Genomic DNA, 24,152 nt, shown 5'->3' with positions numbered 1-24,152 from the left:
ATTGGGGACATTGCTGTTGTTGTTGTAGCTGCTTGTCGCTACTACGACCGGGCGCTGCTCGGACCAATAAAGAGAGACATTACCTTTTTACTAAAGACTGTTGAGTGATTCTGGAGCATCCACCCTGGGACCAGGGGTCACTCTTCTATACGGGTCCTACCCCATACCCTGGGAAGGTATAGAGGATGGAGGCGCTGCACCACCACTGAAAGCATGGAGGCTACTACCCCAGAAGCCTGGTCCTGTTATCCCCCACACCACCGCGGGAGACTCAGGCCCTCCTGTTCCACACAGGTACGCACCACCCAGTACATGTAATCCGCCCTCACACACCCTAGATATGTCAGATGAGTCTAGGGGGGGGAGGGGAATAAGGGTTACAAGAGTTTAACAGTAAAAAACACATAACATGAACACAAAGTGCAACTTGGACCAACACGTGAAATAAATTAATGAACAAGCTGAAAATGAGCAGCCCGTGAGGCCAAATACTGTTGTCAGTTAACATAGGGGTGCACAAAGTTTTGATCCTGCGCCCCCTTGCCTGATCACCTCCCGGCTCGCGCCCCCCACCCCCTCCTGCTCGGCTCTGGCGTCAAATGACATCGCGGGTTCATGTGATGGCAACGCAACATTACGTGACCCCGCGACACCGGTTTACCATGGCGACGCGTCGCCAAAGACCAGGTAGGAGAAGCTGCAGAGGCCTCGTGGGTTCCCTGGCATTTAATTTAAATGCCCTGTGTGAGAGCACCGGACCTCTGTAGCTGCCGCGCCCCCCCTGGAAAATCTCCCGCCTCCCCACATTGCGCACCCCTGAGTTAACGTATAGTTGACCGCAGTATATTTGTAATGTTATAATAATATATTCCATATCACATTTATAATTTCAGAATTGGTTGTGGAGGTAAGTAAAAAGGAGGAATATAGTATAACAACAAAATTGCTAGTACAGGAGAGGTTAATTTTTGCTGTGCAGCTGTAAGAACGGCCCTACTTCATATCAGTCACCTATAGGCATAGGTGATGGGTTGAGATACAGTAGTAATGTCTCTATCAGTTTTAGGATTTAGGTTATATACGCTTCCCTCCTTCACTCCTTACCTCTGATGTTAAAGAGCTGGCTATAATTAGCATTCTACTGACTGTGATGTGATAGTCATTTGAAAGGATAGTTTAACCTTCTCTAAGACTACCAGTCAGACACAGCACTTATGGTAAAATAAAATGCATTAAATTGATATACTCACATACCCTGAAACTGCTGTACGTATAAGCTCCAAGAATGAAATGTAGAGAGAAAGAACGTGCAAAAACAAGAAAAAGGAAGGAATATATTGGGCAGTTTAGGCTAAAAGTAGCACTCAGTGAAAATGGAGATACCTGTGCTGCTTGTACAGCTAATAAAAGAACTCTGCGTCATAATCTATAGTCAAATTGGACCCGTGTGAGATACTTCTTAGTTAATATATAAATTAAAGTATTGTATCTCGGATCCTATGACTCCGGATGCTGATTCCTTTCAAAATTCCCTCCTTTGCTACTTGGCTGCCACTACCTCACAACTGCTTGTGGAGTGTGATGTCCAGTGGTTGACAAATCACCAAAAAATCTACTCGCCACACAAAAAAATCTACTCGCCACCTAGTACCAAACGTGTGCTGCTTGGGCCAATATTTACTCGCCCGGGGGTTAAGTCCACTCGCCCGGGGCGAGCAAATGTATAGGTTTGTCGAACACTGGTGATGTGACACGTCACACATCACACAACGACCCGACGTATGTTTCACTGATAGACTCAGTTTCTTCCAGGGTCCATTTTCAGATATAATGTTAGTGTTAGGACTTGCTGAAACAGAGGGAACACCATGACAGGGTCTGGAAGCTTACAAATGCTTTGGCTGAAGAATTTAACTAAGTGACCTTCACTTATGAGATAAGAACAGATAAGTATTTAACTATATAATTTGTCATGTTGGATGTAGCATTACAGTAGGTTTCTCTATCTTTTGTTTATACATTGTCACATACCCAGTAGCACTCCTTTTTGACATAAAAATAGAAGGTGAGGTAGGTCTGGGTTAGAGCTTACAGGTGCTGTGTTTTGCTAACACCTCCTCCTCTATTGATCTCTCTGTGGGGGTACCCCAGGGCTCTGTCCTGGGACCTGTTCTCCTTTCTATTTGCACACTCTCTCTAGGTGACCTAATCACATCTCTTGGGTTCAAATATCACCTCAATGCTGATGACACACAAATTTACTTTTCAACCCCTGACCTTACACCTGCTGTACAGACCAAAGTTTCTGAATGTCTCTCTGCTATATCATCCTGGATGACCCTCCGCCGACTTAAACTTAACATGGCTAAAACAGAGCTCCTCATACTTCCTCCCAAACCTGGCCCTACTACCTCCTTCCACATTAATGTGGCGTGCACAAGCACGCTGTCTAGGGATCACATGCGACTCCTCTCTCACATTCTGCCCTCACATTCAAATGGTACTGTAGCTAAATCCTGTTGTTTTTTTCCTCTGCAATGTTACAAAGATACACCCTTTCCTCTGTTGTTCGATTGCTAACACTCTGACACAGACCCTCATTCTCTTCCATCTTGACTACTGTAACCTCCTGCTGTCTGGCCTACCTGCCTCTAGCCTGTCTCCACTACAATCTATCCTCAACGCTGCTGCCAGAATCACTCTACTCTTTCCTAAATCTGTCTCAGCGTCTCCCCTGCTGAAATCCCTCTCCTGGCTTCCTATGAAATTTGGATCACACACTCAATTCTCCTACTCACTTCACTTCACTCAATTCAGCTTTACACTCTTCTACCCCTCCTTACATCTCAGCCCTAATGTATCGCTATACACCATCCTGACTCTTGCATTCTGCTCAAGTATGCCTTCCCTCTACCCCTTTTGTATCTAAAGCCCTCTCCTGCCTTAAACCTTACTCACTGACTGCCCCACACCTCTGGAATGCCCTTCCCCTCAATATCCAACTAGCACCCTGTCTATCCACCTTTAAGACACATTTTAAAACCAACCTCCTTAACGAAGCATATGAGCAGCTCCGTGGCTGATACTATACACCTTATACATAAACCTTGGCCCCTTGCAGACACACTTACTGTACCAGAACACCTTCTTACTGTCTCTGTACGTACCTCCTAACTACCAATTAGATTGTAAGCTTTTCGGGGCATGAACTCTTGTTCCTGAATATCACTTTTATGTCTGAAAGCACTTCTTCCCATTACGTGTTATTTGTATTATTTGTTATTTATATGATTATCAAGTGTATTACTGCTGTGAAGCGCTATGTACATGAATTGCGCTATATAAATAAAGATATAAATACATACAGACATATCTGTTTAACCATTAACATCCCTGTACTGATATCTATTTATGTCTTAAATTATGTCCTTTAGATATATCAACATATGTTAAACAATATTCTAATTATATCTAAGGTTCTGCCTCTTGCTTAGTATATTATAAATTAATGTAATCTTATGTGCAATATATGAACCGAGAGCGTATTCTAAAAATGAATATATAAATATAAATAAATAAATTCCCATGTCATCCACTAGTACAGATAAGTGTATCTATCTTACTAGAAACACACTCATATCCACAGAATATGTATATAGAATGAGGGAGTGGCTAAGTGAGTAAATACACTTACTGGCACTGAGAGTGCAGCCAGGGCAGGGCAGGGAACTGGAGCCTGGTTCAATTCCTGTGTGTCGGCTCCTTGTGACCTTGGGCAAGTCACTTTATCTCCCAGTGCCTCAGTCACCAAAAACATAGATTGTAAGCTCCACGGGGCAGGGACTTGTGCCTGCAAAATGTCTCTGTAAAGCGCTACGTAAAACTAGTAGCGCTATACAAGAACATGCTATTATTATTATTATTATTATTATTAATAAATGGAGCTCCATATAGGGTCCAAGATGAATTCTAGGTATATAGATATATTATATGAGATAGTTTAGATCACATTATCTACTATGGAGGACATGCTGAGTCTTCAAAAACGAAACAATCTACAGGAAGCTCTTGAGGTCCCACTCTGTATTGAACTCTTTAGGTATCATAATGAAGATCCAAAATGTCTATCTGCAATCTAGAGAACTGATCCCATCTCCTCCTCAGGGAGATGGGCATTTGTGTTCAATCACAATGCAACTAAAGTGATTTAGAGTGCCCAGAGGATATTTTTTTTTTTTTTTAAATCTTGATACTGGGTGTATCTGATCACTCTTTTTAATAAGTCTCATGTGCAAAAGGATACAAACCTTTTAGTGTCTCGTCGTTAATTCTACATACTGTTTCTCACAACCACACTTTAGGAGGTAGATTACAAAGTCAGTTTAATATATTATGAAAGATAGGGACATTGCAACATGTGAGAAACTGCTAGAGAGATTTTTCCTTAGCAAACAACTGTGCTGACAGAGGACACAGAGATGTTCCTTAGCACACAACTGTGCTGACAAAGGAGAGGAAAGACCAGACTGATATCCCTGTGAGCGGTTGGACTGCAAAGCCTGCAGCTGGAGAATCAGATAAGACTTTCTTATATATTGCTCCCTGAGAAATATAGTACAGTATATGTTTTTGGAACTGAGAACTGTCCTACCCAGCCAGTCACACATAGTTAGGGCATATATTGTTTAGTTATTCTCCAAAGTGGAATAGGTGTTTGTTTATGTTGTTTTTGTATGCTGTACAGAGTTTAAAGTTAACAGGCTCAATAAAGCCAAGTTTTAATTTCACCCTAATCAGCCTCCATTAGTGTACCTCTGCACACATCTCTTACAGACATATTTTGCACCGACCACAATTATATGATCCTACTAGTATGGGAAGAAAACCCTCTAATCCTATTATCCAAAAATAATCCAGGTTCCCAGCACACAGAAGAATCAAAAAAGAAGGGAATATGCCAAAAAGGTTTAATGAGCAAAAAACACAAATCCTAATGTTATGTAAGTAAAAAAGACAAAACCACAATGCATTCAAACAAAATAATAAGAGAAAAACAGGGGAAACAAAAGGGATAGGGTGAGACAAACATATAAAATTGACAGGGAGAGGGGGGCGGCAACGTTTCGGGGTACAAACCCTTTCTTCAGGCCCGTTCCCACGAGACACAAAAATGTCTGATGGTACTTCCCTTTCCCTGTACAGATCTCCCTATAGAAAAATGCACAAAAACAACGCGCAACCGGGATAAATGTTTCCTAACAGGGGGCGCGTACAAGGGATAATTCTTTCCACAAGGGAATAGCAGCTGCAGACCCCGTAAGTGTTTGTGAAGACTCTCTTGGAGACCTGCTGTGTTCAGAGTGCTGTATCGTTCTGCATCGTGAATTGACTTGTGTCTTGGTGTGTGTTGCATATTGCAATTCCAATACGTATTCCTCGGGAGGCGACCATCCTCGTTAGAAGAGAAATTCCATTCACTTTCAGAAAAAGATACAGGTCCTCACAACCAAATGTGAGTGCCTTGGTCATATGTAAGCCCCTCGGTATACGTTTGCATTTCATATAGTTTTCCAATGTAATTAGGACCCACCAGGTAAGAAGATCTATATACTTCTCTAAACAAAAAAGGTGAATTTCTAAATCATGGGAAACTTCACAGCATAATTCCTGATTGCGATCGAACACTGAATCAGCTCTCTTGATCGTTGTTCCATATTAATACAATTGAATACAAAGAGTAGAAAGTTGTATATTAGTTACCATTTGAAAGCTATGTATCACGCCTTGTGAAAGCGCCCTAGGGGCGTGAAACCTGTGGGATATTTTCTGTCTGATATTTTTTATATTTTTTGCTATATGATCTAAAATAAACCATTTGATATTTTTTCAATATTGGGTTCCCATGCCACTTTTTTTTTAAGTGGTTACTTCGTACTTTCCAGTTTTCTTCAAGTATTTTCTCCAGTGCGGATTCCAAGGAAAATTGACCAACCCGGGTACGCCTTCAAGAACAGGAACACTCTGCAGTCATACTTACTATTAGACATCTGTGAAGTTCCACAGTTCTCCACAGGATTTTCCCCTTTTAAACTCCTATATGGGATTCACCCAAGAGGAATATTAGACATTGCTAGAGAAGAGTGGGAAGAGAAGCCTCTAACAGGGGAAGTACCCTGAAGTACTTTGTTGTTGTACTAAGTTGTTTTCAAGCAGTTGTTTAATGTTTAAAAACCTTTAAAATGATAGGCTTAGAATAGGGAATAGCTTGCGTAATCACTGAATGTATGCGTCACCTCATCATAATCAGCCTATTAACCAATGTTAGACTATGAATATGAAAAGTGTATATAAAGCCTGCATGGGACCTCACCTCGCAGAGTTGCTTATTGACCCTCCTGTATGATCATCCAGTATACTATGCAATAAACTATTCATTATCTGCGAACCCTGGTTTGTGAGTTTGCAAACAGCGACACGCCTAAGCCAGATGGGTCTGTATAAATCTGCAATGACTACAGGAAAAGCAGTGAAGTCTCTAAATTTGAAGCATATCCCATGCCTCGACTTGATAAGTTAATTGAAAGATTAGCAAAGGCTAGATTCTTAAGCACACAACATCACAAAAAGGTTATTGGCAAATTCCGCTAACAGAATCTGCAAAAGAACAAACAGCCTTGGTAATGCCAGGAAACCTTTATCAGTATACAGCCTTACCCTTTGGCTTTGAGGAAGCTCCTGCAACCTTTCAAAGTTTAATGAATACATTGTTACGCCCTCACTCAAAGAATGCTTTTGCATATTTGGATGATGATGTTATTCATAGCTAACATTAGGACTGCCATCTACAAAACGTAGATGCTGTACTGGAAATCTTTAGGAAAGTAGATCTTACAGCCAATCCTTCAAATGTTAGATAAGTTTGGCAGAGGCAAAATACCTTGGCTGTGTTGATGGGAGGGGGATGTAAAGTCCCAAGTCAATAAAGTAGAGGCCAAGTGGACACATCCACTTAGAGAGAAGAAGGTCAGGACATTCTTAGGCATAGTTGGCTGCTACAGGTGTTTCATTCCGCATTTTGTAATCAGTGCTGCTCAACTCACGGATGTGATAAAAGCAAGGACACCAGATATAGTAAAGTGGAACAGTAAGGCTGAGGAAGCGTTTCAAGACTTACGTACAGTACTGTGTAGTTACCCTGTCCTTGTGGCTTCCGACTTTAGAAAACTATTTTTTTTTTTTTTTTACAAACATGCTTCAGATGCTCGGAAGGGGTATATGTGGCAGAGTCAGAGGCGCCTTCTATGCTGGCAGAAGGTGAGAACGTGATTTGTTCCCAGCATGATGGGAAGCAGTACCTTCAAGGTGCAACTAATTAACCAAAGCTGCGCAGTTTAAAAGATAGCCTGAGAATACAGCCAGTGTCTCGCACCGACAGAAAGCTGTACACCTGGAGTCCTGAGACACAGTAAATCTACCTTGGAAAGGACTGTACTGATTGCGTTACTATACCTGTGAGGGTAAAGTCTACCCATTTAACTTTTGCTACACTTTTTATGTTTGACTGGGAACAGGCTTATCTCGCCAGTGATGATAGTTATGAAGTTATTTTGTTTCGCTAGCCTCCTAAGTTTTTGTCCCTTTGTTACTTTGCCTTAAAGGGACAGTGTACCTACAAGTGTTTTTAATTTTTACGTCTGTGGACAAAATAAACCACAGTGAATTACACTCCTGGTGCAAAACTGTGTCTGTTTCTCACTGGTCATCCTGATATATATATATATATATATTGACACCCCCAGCCATAAAACACATCCACACGGGGGAAGGACCAGCACAGATAACATTCCAATAGACACTGTTTATAGTATAGCTTTTGCTTGCTTCATTCATTGTAACATTGCCGGAAGAAGAGATCAGTGTATCTCGAAAGCTCGCACAAATAAAAGCATTTCGTTAGCCACAGAACGGTATCATCTATTTATTTTTTGATTATATATATATATATATATATATATATATATATATATATATATATACAGTTAGGTCCGGAAATAATTGGACACTGATACAAGTTTTGTTATTTCGCCTGTGTACCAAAATAAATTCAAGTTACAGTTAAATAATGAATATGGGCTTAAAATGCTGTCTATCAGCTTTAATTTGAGGGTATTCACTTCCAAATTGGAGGAAGAGTTTAGGAATTACATCTCTTTAATATGTAACCCCCTCTTTTTCAAGGGACCAAAAGTAATTGGACAATTGACTCAAAAGTTGTTTCATGGACAGGTGTGTGTTATTCCTTCGTTATTTCATCATCAATTAAGCAAGTAAAAGGTCTGGAGTTGATTCCAGGTGTGGCATTCACATTTGGAAGCTGTTGCTGTGAACCCACAACATGCGGTCAAAGGAGCTCTCAATGCAAGTGAAACAGGGCATCCTTAGGCGGCAAAAAAAAAGAAAATCCATCAGAGAGATAGCAGGAACATTAGGAGTGGCCAAATCAACAGTTTGGTACATTCTGAGAAAAAAAGAACGCACTGGTGAGCTCTGCAACACAAAAAGGCCTGGACGTCCAAGGAAGACAACAGTGGTGGATGATCGTAGGATCCTTTCCATGGTAAAGAAAAACCCCTTCACAACATCCAGCCAAGTGAAGAACATTCTCCATGAGGTAGGCATATCATTATCCAAGTCTACCATAAAGAGAAGACTTCACGAGAGCAAATACAGAGGGTTCACCACAAGGTGCAAACCATTCATAAGTCTCAAGAATAGAAAGGCCAGATTAGACTTTGCCAAACAATATCTAAAAAAGCCAGCTCAGTTCTGGAACAGCATTCTTTGGACAGATGAAATTAAGATCAACCTGTAACAGAATGATGGGAAGAAAAAAGTATGGAGAAGGCTTGGAACGGCTCATGATCCGAAGCATACCACATCATCTGTAAAACACGGTGGAGGCAGTGTGATGGCATATGCATGCATGGCTTACAAAGGCACTGGGTCATTAGTGTTTATTGATTATGTGACAGAAGACAGAAGCAGCCGGATGAATTCTGAAGTGTATAGGGATATATTGTCTGCTCAGATTCAGAAAAATTCAGCTAAATTGATTGGACGGCGCTTCACTTTATAGATGGACAATGACCCAAACATACTGCGAAAGCAACCCAGGTGTTTTAAGGCAAAGAAGTGGAATATTCTGCAATGGCCGAGTCAATCACCTGATCTCAACCCGATCAAGCATGCCTTTCACTTGCTGAAGACAAAACTTAAGGCAGAAAGACCCACGAACAAACAACAACTGAAGACAGCTGTAGTAAGGCCTGGCAAAGCATCACAAAGGAGGAAACCCAGCGTTTGGTGATGCCCATACATTCCAGACTTCAAGCAGTACTTTCCTGCAAAGGATTCTTGACAAAGTATTAAAAATGAACATTTTATTTATGATTGTGTTAATTTGTCCAATTACTTTTAAGCCCCTGAAATAAGGGGACTGTGTATGAAAATGGTTGCAATTCCTAAACATTTCATACAATATTTTTGTTCAACCCCTTGAATTAAAGCTGAAAGTCTGCATTTCTATTGCATCTCGGCTGTTTCATTTCAAATCCATTGTGGTGGCGTACAGAGCCAAAATTATGAAAATGGTGTCAGTGTCCAATTATTTCCGGACCTAACTGTATATATATCTATATATCTATATATATATATAAAGATATATATGGAGGGACAAAAAGTGTAGCGCCAGAGCAGTACTGCAATGTGATATCTATTGGTGGACTATAGTGAATAATAAAATAAGATTATGTGTATATAGTGCTAAAAATATATATGACAATTAAGATATAAATAGAGTAGAAAATGCAATGACAAATAACATATAACAATAATTTCTAAATTACTGTGTAGTAAAACACAAACATCTTAAGTGAAAATAGAAGGTGCAAAAAGTGCAAAAAAGAGGAAAAAATAATTAGATGAAGTCCAACCAGTCCTTTAAACGTTAGTCCATAAATGGAGGGAAATGATGCTGACAAGGGGGTCTCCGGCTGCTCTCACATGGGATAAACCACATCCACGGATATCTACAAACAGAAAAAGAGAGAGAGCGCACGCCCCATAGCATAACACTGTGTATTTATTATAAAAAGGAAGGGGAAGGGGGGGGGGAGGAATCACACTCACAAGATAAAAATGATAAAAAGGCAGTTTGTGAATATATCACCACCATCCGGTTCTTTACTGCGGAATTGCGTCTCTGTGGGCTCCTTCAGGACTGCCAGTAGAAGTCACCGCTCACCGGATTCCTGGGGTGCCGTTTGCCGTCTGTTTTCCGTCCAAAAAACTCAGCTCTCCACTCCGAATGGCCGCCGTATAGATCACACGCTGGATTTGGCCTCGTGAGCGTGCGCAGCGTCGTAGTGACGTAATTGCGCTCTCAGATTCCCTGACGCGTTTCGTCACCACTGGGCGACTTTCTCAAAGGGCTGATAGTGTATGGGATGAAGTCCTGCCCATTTATAGCCAGTCCATCGCTTAGCAACCCATAATAGGGTAATTGTTTAACCCGTAATACGCTGGTAAGGTAGGCCGTAACTGGATATACTGCACCCATTCAAAGCACATGATTTAAACGACTGACTGAATAAATGGCAGATCATGGACAAAATATATACATAAGAATAAACACATATTGTGGGAAGGATCTAAAAAACATTATGCACATATATATAAAACACACTCTATGCTCAAATTCATTACTAATATAATATAAAATACTTAAAAATGATTCAATTAGATGATCTGAACCTAATGAATAAAACGAGAAAACTAAGTGAAAATGAAATAAAGTAAATTTACCCCTGTTGTCTATTGAACAATATAAATTATATATATATATATAATATACAAAAATATATTATTAAAATAAGTTTACACACATGAAAGACACACACATAAGGGGGTGGCAGTATATTCTAACCTAATAAACATATAATCTTATTATGGATAAAAAATATATATAGTAAGAACCACTAGATCCTCATCAGAACATCATGCATATATAAATGAATAAATAAAATTACGTACACATACATAACGAGCAACCGTTGATTCAATAGATATAAACTACTAAACAAGTGGGTGTTGCACGTACTTTGGATAGATAAAATAATATATGTGTGTATGTGCAATACATGAGCTAGAAGCTACCTAATGACTCCAATGGGCTGTTTATGCTCCCCAGATGATTATACTTAAATGAATATACTAATGCACATTCACCAATGTGCATCAAATGGTTTTAGAACATGTCCATTGAACCTACAGTTCAATCATGAAATTAATAATGAAATTCATAACAAAAAATATATATATTTTTTGTGTCTTAAAGTTGTTAAATTCAATTTAATTGAGGTTATAATGAATAAATGTAAACACTATTGTCAATCATTTATGTGGATGTGGTCCAGGGATGGGGGTAACCAGATATGGGCTAGGAGGGGAGGGAGGAGGGGAATGGGAAAAGCGGGAAATAGGAAGGGTAAAATGGGGAATGGGGAAAGGGAGGATAGGATGGGGATATACTGCTTGTGGATGTGGGAGTGGAGGAAAAAGAGGATTGAGGGAAAGGGGATTGACCAAGGACTTGTGCACCTTAGGCAAATGGTAAAAAATAGGTGTACGTGGATGAGGGTTAAATAAAAATTTAAACTCCGTTTTGGAGATAATACCCTGAGTGAGTGCTATGAGAAGAAGCTCTTTTAGATCGTTCTGATAAACCAATACCGGGTCAGACTCAAGGGTTATATAGGAGGCCGGGTCACCCAGGAGTCTGCGTGCCTCCTGAAGATACGCAGAAGTGTCCTGGATGACCACATCCACGTACACCTATTTTTTACCATTTGCCTAAGGTGCACAAGTCCTTGGTCAATCCCCCTGGCAGGCCCATTGTGTCCGGGGTGGAGTCGATGACGTCGAGCTTATCCCAGTATGTAGATTACCATCTTCAACCGTTTGTAGCAAAGCTCAGGTCACATATTAGGGATACGCTCCACGTCATCGATTCCACCTCAAACATTAAGTGGAAATCCACCTATTTGTGGGCCACATGTGATGTGGCCTCATTGTATACTTGCATTGACCATGCCAGGGGCATTGAAGCATTGAAATATTGGCTTGACAAGGACTTGTGCATCCCCAAGAAACATAAAGAATTTATTTTGGATTGTGTTAAATTTATTTTAAACCACAATTATTTTCTGTTTGAGGAGATCTTTTATCTGCAGATCTGTGGAACGGCCATGGGCTTGAGGTTCGCTCCCAGCTATGCAAATCTCTTCATGGGTTTTTGGGAGGAGAGATTTGTGTGGCAAAATGAACATCTTGGAGTGGGCCTCGTGTACTATGGCCGTTTCATAGATGATATGATTTTCATCTGGGACGGGGAGGAGGCTGAATTATCTGGGATCCTTAAATCACTGGATGATAATCCTTTAGGATTGAAATTCACATTCAATATAGATGCAACCTCCATAGTCTTTCTAGATTTATTACTCACGTCTGATGAAGATCTTAACATTATTACATCCACTCATTTTAAAGAAGTCTCTGTAAATAATTATGTACATGCGTCCAGCAACCACCACAAGCAGTGGTTACACAATATTCCTCTCGGGCAGTTTCACCGGAGTAGGAGAAACTGCTCCAGAGACATTGACTTTGTCCAGCAGTCGGAACAGCTCAGCCTCAAATTTAAACATAAGGGCTATGACAATAAACTAGTCTCTGATTCTTTCAAGAAAGTGAGTTCCTTAGATAGGTCAAAAATGATACAGACATCCAAGAACAGGCAGGTAGCATCTCGTCTGGGATACAACTCACCAGTGATTGCTGGTAATACTGGTAGTTCCAGTTTAAGATTCATTACCACCTATAACCAGTCTTATAAAGCCATTCAGAAGATTGTAAGCAATCACTGGGGAGTCCTCAGATGTGATCCTCATTTGAGGGGCATTCTTCCGGACCGGGCATCGATTGTCTACAGAAAGGTCAGAAGTATGAAGAGCATTATAGCTCCAACTAAATTGAGATCAGGGAATGTCTCCAAAAAATTAGCTTCAAATGGTCTTAAAAGGAACCACAGATATGGACGAGGTAGATGCATTACCTGTAGACGTTTGAGGACCCGGTCCGATTTTAGTTCTCCCAATAGAGATAATATCTATCAGGTTAGGAATTTTATAAATTGTCATAGTTCATTTGTGGTGTACTGCATCCAGTGTGGTTGCGGGCTACGCTATATTGGACGCACCACAAGACCTCTCTGCACCCGTTTCCTGGAGCACAGAAGGAGTGTCATAAAGGGATTGATTGTGAATAGTATTTCCCGACACTATAAAGCCATACATAATCAGGACCCTAAATGTATGACAGTAATGGGCCTGGAATATATTTCACCCTGTGCTCTGGGAGGCGATCGTTTCAAGATCCTGTGCAGACAGGAGACTTATTGGATCCACCAGTTTGGGACCCTTACCCCTGGAGGACTCAATGAGTGTCTGGATGCTAGTACACTAGTCTGATCTCCTGCTCTCTTGGACTCTCGTCGCTCTAATTGAGGGAGAACAACAGTTCTGCCCCTTTACCTCAATCCTCTTTTTCCTCCACTCCCACATCCACAAGCAGTATATCCCCAGCCTATCCTCCCTTTCCCCATTTCCCATTTTACCCTTCCTATTTCCCGCTTTTCCGATTCCCCTCCTCCCTCCCCTCCTAGCCCATATCTGGTTACCCCCATCCCTGGACCACATCCACATAAATGATTGACAATAGTGTTTACATTTATACATTATAACCTCAATTAAATTGAATTTAACAACTTTAAGACACAAAAAAAATATTTTTTTTTTGTTATGAATTTCATTATTAATTTCATGATTGAACTGTAGGTTCAATGGACCAATCATTTTGCCATCCATTTAGCTTTTTTTTTTATTTATTTTTTATAATTAATATTTTTGATTTTTAATCATATTTTAATTCTTATTTTTATTTTCATTTTAATTTTATTTTTATATTTTCATTCATTTAGCCCTTGATACTCTTTCTCTCTCCTCTCCCTGTTCATCAGATTTCCATTCTAGTTATATCTCTGTGAATATACATGTACTAAAACCATTTGATCACATTGGTGAATGTGCATTAGTATATTCATTTAAGTATAATCATCTGGGGAGCATAAACAGCCCATTGGAGTCATTAGGTAGCTTCTAGCTCATGTATTGCACATACACACATATATTATTTTATCTATCCAAAGTACGTACAACACCAACTTGTTTAGTAGTTTATATCTATTGAATCAACGGTTGCTCGTTATGTATGTGTACGTAATTTTATTTATTCATTTATATATGCATGATGTTCTGATGAGGATCTAGTGGTTCTTACTATATATATTTTTTATCCATAATAAGATTATATGATTATTAGGTTAGAATATACTGCCACCCCTTTATGTGTGTGTCTTTCATGTGTGTAAACTTATTTTAATAATATATTTTTGTATATAATATATATATATATATAATTTATATTGTTCAATAGACAGCAGGGGTAAATTTACTTTATTTCATTTTCACTTAGTTTTCTCGTTTTATTCATTAGGTTCAGATCATCTAATTGAATCATTTTTAAGTATTTTATATAATATTAGTAATGAATTTGAGCATAGAGTGTGTTTTATATATATGTGCATAATGTTTTTTAGATCCTTCCCACAATATGTGTTAATTCTTTTGTATATTTTTTGTCCATGATCTGCCATTTATTCAGTCAGTCGTTTAAATCATGTGCTTTGAATGGGTGCAGTATATCCAGTTACGGCCTACCTTACCAGCGTATTACGGGTTAAACAATTACCCTATTATGGGTTGCTAAGCGATGGACTGGCTATAAATGGGCAGGACTTCATCCCATACACTATCAGCCCTTTGAGAAAGTCGCCCAGTGGTGACGAAACGCGTCAGGGATTCTGAGAGCGCAATTACGTCACTACGACGCTGCGCACGCGCACGAGGCCAAATCCAGCGTGTGATCTATACGGCGGCCATTCGGAGTGGAGAGCTGAGTTTTTTGGACGGAAAACAGACGGCAAACGGCACCCCAGGAATCCGGTGAGCGGCGGGGTTGCAGACCTGTCTAAGACATGCAAATGAGCATAAAGTAAACAGGAGACTAAATGCTAAATTAGCATCATGTGTAGTTCATAAAGTGAACCCTCCTGGTAAGCTCAGAAATTTATTCACTTAGGGAGTAGGTTATCACACAGGTTAAAAATTGCAAAAGAATATTAGCATTCACAATATACCTGTGTATATTTATATCTACTCCCACTTTACTCCCCTCTCCGATTCTGAGCTTACCAGGAGGGTTCACTTTATGAACTACACATGATACTAATATAGCATTTAGTCTCCTGTTATCACCCACACCTTGTGTTTCAATGTTTTTTATGCGTATTGATTATGCGTCGTTATGTTACATTAATTATAATAAACTCTTTTTTTGTTTTGCCTAACTAGGCTTTTATTGGTAATTGTTCATCCATAGAACTTGGTGCGATTACATTTGATACCCCATACAGCTTTTTTGTACACATATCAGGGAGCATTATACCCCTATTAACACTTTATTAGCCTGTCTGTGCAGTGATAAAAGGGATCTGTGGGAGACTGTCCTTGTCTTCTTGTATACTCGCTAAGCCAGTACCATCCCTTTGCACCGGCTACTATCTATGAAATACTATACAGTATGGTGAGCGGTCCACTATTAGTTGTATTTATATGCCCTCTCATTTACCCTGGAACAGTCTCTAGTTATGCAACTTCCCCTACCAGCCATGCGGGTTGGGAAGGCAAAGAAATGGCCGCCAGTACTCCCATCAGATCGGACGTATCCCTACCATGAGTGACTTTCCTTTCTGATGCCCGGCAAGGGGCCACCAGCTGGGCCGGTAGCCCATCAACATCACCGGCCCCTGACAGATTAACGAGACTGAATCTATAACATGGATATAGCAGAACTAGACAACTTAAACAAAGAAAAGAATCAATACCAAAATCATTTAAAGCTATCACAGTATCATTACATCTTTTGATAAGATAAGAGGATAAATGAAACATGCACAGAAAATGTATTTTAAAGTAGTCACTGAATTACTGCAAATACATACAAAGCATAATATACAGTACATACCCTAATGCTAAGGGGAGCTATAATGAAGTGCAAAGTGTTTTTTTATTCAAATAAATAATAAAATGTGTATGAATATATATATATATATATATATATACACATACATACACAAAATATATATATACACCTGATGAAGGTGAAGTTCTGACGAAATGCGTTGAGGTTAATCCAGTACACACCTGATGAAGTTGAAGTTCTGACGAAATGCATTGAGGTTAATCTAGTACCCCTACCTGAGAGGTGAGATCACAGAGCACTTGACTTTAACCATTTCCTGCTGTTAAAACCAGAAGATCTCTGCGTGGCATCTATCGCTGCTATACCAGGAGAACCATTGATATGCGGAAGAGGGTGAATCAGCACCAAATGCAGATACACGTTTTCAGCCACTAACCCAAGGGACTCTGCTGGTCAGCGGGGAGATACTCTGGACCTAGAGTTGTGGTGAGTTACGGCTTATTAGAGAAATATGCTGGCGAGCGAAGGAACACCATAGAACTGTTACTCCACCTTTGAATCACTGAATGTTAATCAGACAATTACTACCCATGGAAAAACTGCAGCAGTTTTAAAACAGCCACTCCCTTTGAAATGTTGGTAAGCGAGGGGATTATTACTTTGGATCATTAAGACAGCAGTGGACCTAAGAGGCTCTAATATCAACTACTGTACATACTGTATCAAGGATCTTTTAATTGTTTCCGTCCCATTGAGGGGTAACTATCTTTGGACTTACAGTATTATCCATTGGATACATTCTTCCTATTGTAGTCTAATACATGGTGATCTCTCTGCTCTTTTGTATTGGAGGACTGACATACTGTGGGGTTTATATCTTATTATGTAATATCATAATTTGGCATCAGGTATCAGTGATGTTATTTGCTCATGAATGCTCTCTCTCTCTCTCTCTCTCTCTCTCTCTCTCTCTCTCTCTCTCTCTCTCTCTCTCTCTCTCTCTCTCATATACAATTGCATATATTATTTATCCCCACATCTAAAACCTAATAAGATGATAAACCATAATCTATGCAAAAGTGTAACAAAGCTGTAAACCTTTTGGAGACGATTTGCCAATTCAAACTTGATGAATAAAAAAAAACCTTTGTTTTGGACAACAAACTGATTTTGCGTCTAAACACACTTCCGATATGTTTTTGCCCTCTGGTGGACTTGATAAGCATTTTCATGTCCAGAGGATAGAAAAGGATACACCAACAAATATCAAACTGAAAAAATGCTTCATTGCCTTACTCTCGGCTGCTAGAAATTGTGGATATTTACACAACATTCCCTGCAACAAAACGGAGTATAATAGTATTTTTTCTTTAATATATTTGTTGTTGTTTTCAATCAATATTGAACTAAATTTGCAGGAGCAGGACTTTAATACACAGATAAAAATATATTTTTTTCACAGTAGAACCCACTTATTCTTCGGGACTTCACATCATCAAGTGGTCCAAATGAATATACTACTATGATAAAAACTCGACAAAAGTATTTTAGGATTTTCTATGTGCCTGCATAGTCCCAAAATTCACATTTACTAAAAGGGCTAACTGGAATAATGATTTTTTTCTCTTCTACAGTAAATACAACAATTCAACTGTGAAACATGGATTCCATACAGGTTTTCATATACTTTATTGGAAAATAAAGCAATGATTAAACTATCCGCTGTTGAACTGCTGGCTCTTGTGAGAAGCAATATAGGTGGTCTCAACAGCCTGGATACAACATCTGTACATTTTTTTTATGCTAGTCTATCTACTGTAAATGTATAGCAGCAAAAAAAGGTTTCTCTGTGCCATTAGCGCAATCATCTATTATTTCAGTCTGCATTCTCAAATTAATAGCATTAAAAGTATATTTCTATCAGAATCCTGCCAATTTTTAAGGAGAACAATTGAGGAATTGTACAGTTTAGCTCCAAAGATCCTCCAATCGAATCATGTACATGAACTATCATCTATCGTTTTTAGAAGTTACACATCTTTACTGTATATGTCCTTAGGGACAATTCATACTCACATAGCCAAGAGGACAGAAAAATAAATCATAATTAGGGGGCATGTTTTAAAGTCGTCGACCTGCGCCCTGGTGCAATGGTAGCAGACAGAGTTGGCATCAGATTTACCAAAGCAAAAGTATCTACTTGAAATAATAATATAATATCAATCAAATGATTGCATTTGGTGCTTTACATACCCCTTTTGTTTTACCAGTTGTGGAGCCAGCAGACATTTTATTCCTAGTCCCCAGCGTACCTGTGCTCTGTGGGTTCCTTTGTCAGATGACAAATCACTTAAGTTAAGTATTAAAGTATATGTACAATAAATTTAACACAGGATATGTAAAGCAACAGAGTCCACCTTCTGTGTTGAAGAATGCCATAATGTTGACATACATTGATATGCCAAGCAGTCAAATCACAAACTCTAGACCTAAATAACTCTGTTCAGCACTAACTGTACTAACTGCGTCTTCTAAGAATGTATATCCAGAGGCACGGATTAACGCTCATTTGTTTTTGAGCAAAGAGAGCAGTCATTAAGAAACACACTTCAAAGTGGGGCAAGGTTTGCAATAGTGATCTCCATTCCTTTCTACCTTGCCACAAACAGAAACACTTCTCCTTGTGGGTGGTTTATTTTGTTTATTTCTTCATTTTTTTTCTTCTTCCAGAAAATGAAAGGAAATATCAATAGAAAGCATAACACACATTTTCTGAGCCAACGCAACATCTTTCACTTGGAAGCTTGTCATCTAAAGGAGAATTCTGCGTGTGCATAAAATAATGTCACTCATGCCGGAAAAAGGCGTGATGGAGGAAAGCTAACACCGTGTAATGTGTTATTAGCTTTCCATTGTAAAGCAAAGTATTTTATTGAGGGCATTTTGATTTACTAGCCACAGATCTTATCTTTCACAGCTAGCCACACAGGCTCCTGGTATTAATAGAGATATCTTAACCCGTTTAGGAGCTGGAAGGCTGGAAATGTATTGCCGAGCTATGCAATGCAGGAGCTATTTGCATTTCTAGTCTGCAAATAGCTGGACATGATTATCTGGGGAAATTTTTTTAGTTTTGATTGTATAGCAATGCTAATTATACAGATTTGCAGGTGAATGTACAGTATATCATTTAAAGCAACAAACACCATATATATAAAAAATGTTGCTGTTTTATTTTGCTAACTTTACATAGTTGGCTTTTTCTAAAATCTTATGTGTACGTAATTAAAAGGTTTTTTTTTTTTTTTTTAAATACTATATTGCTGTCAAATTCCACAATGACCAAAAATATTATTTCTACTTATATTTAGTTCTGCACTGTTTCATTTCAGCCTTTCAATTTCAATATGTATTAATATAGGGCAGTGTTTTCCCAGCATTTTATGATTTTCCAACATTTTAAAACATTTATTCATGTTTTCGATACTTTTCTACATAAGATGATCCATTTGGCCCTCGAGAAGCAAATGTTAAATGTCAGTTACAACGACGGACAATTCAAGTAGTCAAAGCAACACAAATATCCATCTTAAATAATTGCAAAATAGCATCTGTTGCTAAAATAAATGTTAAAAAAAAACAAAGTTTTTTTGAAATATATGCAAAAGTGTCCTAGCTTGAAAAATATGTACTGTATTTGAAACTGTATGACTTGAATATGCTTAGTAATAATTAGTAGAGTAAAAGAATAAAAGAAAACAGATAAGTTAACATTACAATTACAGTGGAAATTAATTCTTACAGCCATAAAAAAAATGGTACTAAATCTATTTACTGATTAAACACTAAGCATTTAATTTAGATAAAACGTACTTTACACATGTTGCAAAAGTCAATTTGTAAAATTGCGATATGTTCTTTTTCTTATACAATTGAAAATGTTTTTGTTTTTGAACTCAAACAGTGCACCTAGCTGAAAAAAAATATATATATATATATAAAGAAATTACAGCCTTTAGGTAGCTAGTGCGCGACCCCAGGAAAAAAACATGTAACTGAATCCTGCTGGTTGCTGCTCACCAGACCCTAGAAACTAAGCTGAAAGAAGGTATTGGCTGTAATAATTTAACATGCCTTTCTTCTAAATTAATTCCCTAAACAATGCAGCTCCCAAGGAATTTAAATCGATTTTCACAGTTGAACACTACATAATTTTGCATCTTTTTTTTGCCTGCATAATATAACATTTTTTCCTAAACTGGCCATCCAAACGTTATTTTACGTTCTGCATATAATAAAGGACTGAAGGTTACATTTATCATATTCTCCCTGTTATGGAAAACCATCCAAACACTACTAGTGCAAAATAGCCACCGTTTATTAAAGGATAAAAAAAAATCGAATTGAAAGTTTATTTTTCAACACATCAAACCGGGAGATTCTAATAATTGACCCCCTGAGTTTGTTCACTTGAAAGTCCAGGTTAGCTCCTTTAACTACACCCAATAATTTTAAAGCCATGCATGTGTACGTAATGTATTATTTGAACTCAAGCACGTTCTAATTTTGTGATGTTCTTGTTTGACACGGATTGTTATGAAATACGTTCAAGTTTAAAAACAATTCAATGAATAAACATGCTAAAATGGAAAGCTAATTGACATCTTGAAAGATCATTTTAAAATGGACGTGTAAAAATGTCAATTCTATGTTACATTTTACACAAAAATATGCACAAATAAACATGGGTATGCAGTGAAATGTATTTCATGTGTCAGAAATTAGGCATGTGATCAACTCAAACAGCTGCAATGGTATTCTAATACCTGCTTTAACACAGTGAAATGCAGGACAGATGGAATCTAATTTATGGAACAGAAATATAAAGGAATGGAACATTTCTGAAATCAAACAAGCACAGTAAAGACAGTTGCCACTAAAACGCAAATCAGTTTGAAAACCTTAGCTCTTTTATCTTAGTACTTAAGGTCTGCAGAAAAATGACTAACATATATAAAGGGCAGTTCATGTTTTGTATAATTCACAGAACTCTTACATATGACTAATATTCACAGCATGCATCTCAACAAAATAAGCCAATTAACTTCACCAATGCAAAAAAAAAAAGGGAACGCTTCACACCAAATTTGTTTCATACATCTATTTCTCCAGCGGTGCTTTCATTTATAATTGTTTACACAAGTGCAAAATCTTGAGTAACATTTTGATGAATCCCTCCTTTCATTTTCCTCCTTTAGGGCAGGCAATTTTGTACAATTCCCTCTACTTGCCTTGATTTTTTTTAACCATGATTACACTATTATTTTCTCAAGTTACAGTACCATGAAAAAAGGGCTTACCTTCCAAATACTTGTGACAAATTCCCAAGTGTTTCAGTTTTTGGAAAATCCGTAAATAAAAAAATTGACGCTCACGTCCTGCATGCCATTAGCAAAAACAATCCAACTGTACAGTGCTAGTAATCGAGAAGGTGCTGGATTTCAGTATCATAAGGTTCTGTGTTAGCTGTCAGTATTGTCTTGATTCAAGTAGTGCTAAGACACTTTGTCCTCCCTTGAGCTGTCACTGTGCTGCCAGCTCTGTTCAGTTCTTTAACTTAACTAAAGAGGCGATCTGGATAGTCAACAAGTCATGCTCAAACCAATGGCTTTCCACACCCTTCTGTTTATAGTAAGATGACTTGCTCTCAGAGGTCACCACCATCAACAGCCTCTGTCTTTCAGTGGGTATCTAATGTGCAGCATGTATCCCAAGGCTCTTTTTATGAAGCCACCTTTCTCAGAGTCTGCTCACCGGCTGTCACAATGACGCATCTGCTCCTTATTGTTTTAGGTTCCCATGAATTGTGTGTGTGTGTATGTGAGTACTGTATGTATGTATGTATATATTTATATATGTGTATATATATATATATATATATATATATATAAAATATATATAATCTTCTTCAGCCCTTGTCGATCCACTGCTGACTGAAGGTCTCCCCAATGATCTTTGTGTGTGTATAGATATATATATATTCACAAACTGCCCACTTTGTGTATGTAGGGCACTTACGTAGTTTGTACAGTAGATATGGATCATCCAGGGTGTATACCATCCAGGTGACAGTAAAGCAGCTCACATGTATAGGAAAAAAGGGACATGCACTCCAACATCTTATATGGTGAAATTTATTCCTCTACGTGTCGGCTCCCAACAGACCTTTTGTCAAGTGCACGTGATCTTGAAAAAGGCTCTGTTGGGAGTCGAAACGTAGAGAAATGCATTTCACTATATATATATATATAGTGAAAAAGAACAATAAGCGCAAACAAAACTGTATTATTAATACAATATAATGACAACAATATATCAATATAAAACTGGAGTTTTACCTATCCCTATATATATATATATATAAGAACAGAGGGCAGTTGGCACACTGTAAACAAATAATCTGCTGATGCTTGTCCCATATATGCACATACACAGAAAGATTTTACCAGATGGGGTCCGGGAAAAACGAGACAGCACACAGCCAGGGAAATCCAAAGATATTGTATTCAAGACAAATACATGGCACTGCATCCAACGTTTCGGTCATCAAAGTGTGACCTTCCTCAGGGACGTGCAGTGTGTAATTGCTAGTGCACCACCTTATATACCCACATCTATCAAACCATAATTAGAAAATAATCATGCTCACCTTTGTGCAGAAAGAAAAAAACGCCAAAAACATGTGTTAATGTCCGTTTTGGACCGCAGCCCTGTGCTGGAACGCACCACCATCTAGTTTATTGTCATACCTTGCCTCCTATGTAGTACGAGTGCCCACAAGGATCATTCTACCCCTCCAGGGCTCATTGCGCATGCGCGACGCGAGCGCTACTCAAACACTCGAATTACACCCACAGTAGTCTGCTAGGCTCTGTAATGCCCAAAAGCCTGAACACACGCTGCCACATCTAGGCACTATATATATATATATTGTCCAAAGGATAAGTTAGTCTTTCTAAAGACTCACACACATTGAGACATCATCCACTCATATAGTTCAGCTATAGTGATCCTTTCTATGATTGCAGCAATTGCACTTTTTATTGAGGTTGTATACCAGTTGTTGGTTGCACAAGTTTTTTTTAATAAATTTCATATTCTAATTGTCTCAGCCCTGCACTGATTGCTATAATAATCGGGACATTTCTAACATCAATTATAGGCTTTGTGATATTCTATGTTGGTCACATGTTGATCGAGCTCAATTGAGATAAGTCTTTAGCCACAATCCTTTAAAATTTTCTTTGATGTGGGATACAAAATTTAATTTTTTCCTCCTACCTGTCTAGTATATTTTTGCGCCCAGGTCATCTACGCAAACTAGTTTGCAAAGGATATGTTGGGGGTCTAACATAAAAGTGTTGTTGATGCACCCATCTGAGCTCAGCATTTATGTGTTATACTGTACGTATATACAATATACTTTTACTTACTTTTAGAGCAATTAAAAACAAGGGTTTCTGATTAGAAGGAGTAAAGGAGTAGCTTAGCGATGGTAACACTGACAATATCAACACTCAGCAAGTCAATTTAACTGCCTATGCCTCAGGCATCTAAATTAGATTGTAAGCTCTATGGGATAGAGATTGATTGTGCATACAACATTCTATTTTCAGTGCTTTACAAAAAAATATATATATATTAATATCATAGTTCAAACTCTTAGCATTAAGGGCCATACTTATCAAGATGTGCTATTTCATAAGAATAAATGTGCCTTATGGTACTGTTTAGTATATATAGTCCTCATTACCTACTGCTGCCTTGTAGAACAATAATATTATTCTAGACAACAATGATAATGAATGATAACAAAATAGTAATAATGCCATTGAACATGACATTATATCTGGTAATTAATGTCTTGGGCCTTC

General features: G+C 38.4%; 1 protein-coding gene across 11 annotated transcripts in view; it reads right to left on the bottom strand.

Moving 5' to 3' along the window:
- The window catches only part of EYA4 (EYA transcriptional coactivator and phosphatase 4), a 301,887-nt gene that overhangs the window by 165,058 nt on the left and 112,677 nt on the right, over nucleotides 1-24,152 (bottom strand). Inside the window, exon 1 of one of the 11 annotated variants that reach the window (XM_075597357.1) lies at nucleotides 21,579-21,903. The exons of the other annotated variants lie outside the window; for them this stretch is intronic. The gene's annotated coding sequence lies outside the window, so the exon portion shown is untranslated. Of the gene's footprint in view, nucleotides 1-21,578; nucleotides 21,904-24,152 lie in introns of those variants that run through there. 11 annotated transcript variants of the gene reach the window in all.

The sequence above is a fragment of the Ascaphus truei genome, chromosome 4, assembly GCF_040206685.1.
Source record: "Ascaphus truei isolate aAscTru1 chromosome 4, aAscTru1.hap1, whole genome shotgun sequence".
In the NCBI taxonomy this organism is placed as follows: Eukaryota; Metazoa; Chordata; class Amphibia; order Anura; family Ascaphidae; genus Ascaphus; species Ascaphus truei.
This window is presented reverse-complemented; position numbering and strand designations above follow the sequence as displayed.